Here is a 3,082-nt window from a genome sequence, read left to right as displayed (position 1 = left end):
AATAGGAAGRGAAGCTTGGAAGCTGTTGGAAGATGTTTTGTTGATGATGTCCTGACTGGTTCAGTATTATTTTTAGGTGTTTTTTTTAACTGCGTAATTGAATTGTATTTTAGATTTTTGTTTGGTTAATGGGTATTGTTGAGAATTCTTTAAGGTTTTATTGTATTTTAAAGATTGTGTAGGGTCTACCAAGGGTTTTTATTTATTTACTTTGATCTTGCTGTAACTTTGCCCCAGGGACAACAGATGAAAATTAGCTTGTAGCTATCTGTGGTTTGTACAATAAATGTATTGTGCACTGTCCCTGTCAAATAAATGAATAAATAAAWAAACAAGCAAGAGCGTAGGAACCATTCTGAGATGACCAGAGGATATAGGGGAATGGAAAGATGATGCACAACACCTGAAGACTGCAAGGAGCCAATCAAACATGGGCCCAAAACTGGGAGACATTTACAGGAACCAGAGAGGCAGGCGGTAAGGAAGCAAACTTTTAAAACTACGTTCTGGACTTCTGAGATGGTGCTACTGTAGGGATTGTGCCATTTTGTTTTGTTTAAATTCAGGGATTTCTAGTTTCTAGTCTCTGTTTTTGCTGCTCTGCTGATTCTGTTCGGCCACCTGCACCTGATCTCAGTTACTCTGCACAGGTGTTGGGTATTTTGGGTTAATTAGRTTGTCTTTATATTTCTCTTGGTTGGTTCCTTAGTTTGGCTTTGTATACTTTTGGTTTAGTTGTGGCTCTGTTTATGCTCATGTCTGTTCCCCACAAGTTCTGTTTTGCAGTTTGAACAGCGTTTTGTTTCCATTATAATAGTYAGTTTATTTTAGAYCAWCAGTGTCYAGGTATTTGTCRYCACTTTGGGTCAAATAYCCATTAACCATGACAGCTGCAGCTGATTCAGTCACACCTGCCAAATATTTCTGATCAGTAACTCTAATTATTTATTGCTTGGTTTAGAACAAATAAGATAATTTGGCTGCTTTTGCTAAATGTTTAAAGTACTTAGCACAAAATGTAAGAAAATTTGTGTTTGGTAGGATATTTATTTGTTGTAACAATGATTCTTGGAAATAAATCTTATAATGGGCACATGATTGACAGCACCTGGGGGTACCAGAAGCTCATAACAAGTGTCACTAGCAACAGCAAAATAAGCTGTTTGGTAGAGAAAATTTGGCAAACACAACCCACAAACAGTACTCGGCTCGACTGCTCATCCCACAAATGCATGTTCCTTACAAAGGTGGCACCATTTAAAAGGGAATTAATAGGTTTACTGGGACRCTTCCTCCCTGGGTCTGCCAACCAACAGAGCTGCGTTATCTGCAGTGCTTTTTAAACCTGTTCCTGCTAAAACACCAGGATGTCCTCTTCTGGAATACGGATCCTTTATTAACTTGCTTTAACCCTTTAAGACTTTTAGCTAATAAATTTTCTGCAAACATCTCTATTTCATGTCTGAAAGTTATGTTTTGGGTTTAAAAAGGAGAAAATGATAACTACGCAATGTGATTAAAACCACGTCAAAAACAAGGTTTTGATCATTTTTAARGCAGAGATAAACAACAATGGTACCTTTCTGCTCACAAGAGTCATTCATGTCGYCACAATGAAGAATTAAAATGCAAGAGGTGATTAACATCCCACACGGGTGTGACCGGAACTAATTCTCCCTTTAAGTTACTATGAGGAGCCGAAGCAGCTGCCAGCGAACCCTAGCAACACATCCAACCGCCGACCCTCACGGGGTCCGGAGAGTGARTCCGAGTCCATGTATCCCAGCATGCTTTGTCACCGTGGTGCCCTTCACCCCACGACCCGCCATAACGGCGGCATGGAGAGATGAAAAGAGCCATGCGACTCGGGCAGACAGAGGCGCTCCGGCTTCACGCTGGTCGCAGCCTTTTCAGGGACGGCTCACGCAGAGAGAGCAACGACGTGAGGCAGCTTGAGCAACAAGAGGCCACACAATCATCCAAAACAGAAGTCGTGTTCCTTTTTTTTCCTTTCTTTTTTTTGTTTTCGTCTCACCGCTGAAGCTTCCTGCATGTCGAAGACATACCTGCGCYTCTTTAAAGACACTCAGTGATGTGTTCGCTTTAAATGGTGTTTTCATTATCCTCTCCAGTGGTGCAGAATATTAAAGCTTTAGTCCTTTTTTTTTCTTTGCAGAAATGACTCATCTCTTCCTGAAAACCAGAGTAGAATGAGGGGGTGAAAAAAAAAGAAAGAAAACCACACACTTTTACCGGGATTGTCCAACAGTTGCTGCACAMTTTACTCACAAGCAGTGAACGTGTGAAAAAAGCACCATCTGTGCTCGAAGCCAACAAACAGCCGCCACTCAGTCGTCATTCCTGCAGTCTCCCCGCTTTGTAACAGCGATGGGACTTTAAATCAGTGCCTCGTACCCTCGGGGTTCATTATGAGGTGACAGCCCATTGTGGCTGCTGGGTGACGACAACAAGTGGCAGCGGGAGGGGTGGTGGAGGGGTCTGGAGAAAGTGAGGCAGATGGTGCGGAGCAATGACAATAGCGCCGTTTCACAGCGTATCCTCCACCTGTGGCGTGACGGAGGCTGCTGTCGGGGTGGGGGGTTGGGGGGGCTTTGGTGTTTGCAGAGCTGAATGTAGCAGATGAACACGTCTCTTACTGACAGCCTCCAGAATATTGTTGATTGAGATGTGAAGACAGGATCCACRGAGGGTTTGGAGAACAAACTCTGGGCGGTGTTTCTTAAATTAGCGTGAAYTATATATTTGTATTGAGCTGTAGCCTCTGGAGCAACTTCTGAAGAGTTCTTTACCACAAAGAAGATATTTGTTCAGGACCTTTTAACCAACATCACTTCAAAACAACTGAGAGTATGCACAAAAATACTAATACAAGCAAACTCAAGGTTCAGCTTAAAAATTATAACCATGTGAATTCATCATTAATGGTATGCAATTTGATGCAGTGCTGAGAGATATTCTGTGATSTAATGGTTAAAGTATGTTTTGAGAATGACTCTCAGCTACAACCACACCAAATTTTAGGTCAAACCCTATAAAACTTACTGGTTCACAGCCGTTTTTG

At 42.1% G+C, this 3,082-nt stretch overlaps 1 long non-coding RNA gene across 1 annotated transcript; it reads right to left on the bottom strand.

The window, feature by feature from the left end:
• Positions 1 to 1,534: 1,534 nt before the first annotated feature.
• On the bottom strand, positions 1,535 to 2,366 carry LOC106535292 (uncharacterized). The gene is made up of 2 exons (XR_001312421.1): positions 2,290 to 2,366; positions 1,535 to 2,193 (listed from the first exon to the last, which is right to left on the bottom strand). It is a non-coding gene; the product is annotated as an uncharacterized LOC106535292 (long non-coding RNA).
• Between the last annotated feature and the right edge of the window lie 716 nt (positions 2,367 to 3,082).

This window comes from Austrofundulus limnaeus, unplaced genomic scaffold (assembly GCF_001266775.1).
Source record: "Austrofundulus limnaeus strain Quisiro unplaced genomic scaffold, Austrofundulus_limnaeus-1.0 Scaffold7, whole genome shotgun sequence".
Taxonomy (NCBI): Eukaryota; Metazoa; Chordata; class Actinopteri; order Cyprinodontiformes; family Rivulidae; genus Austrofundulus; species Austrofundulus limnaeus.
Note: the sequence above shows the minus strand (reverse complement) of the source record. Positions and strands in the feature narration are given on the sequence as shown.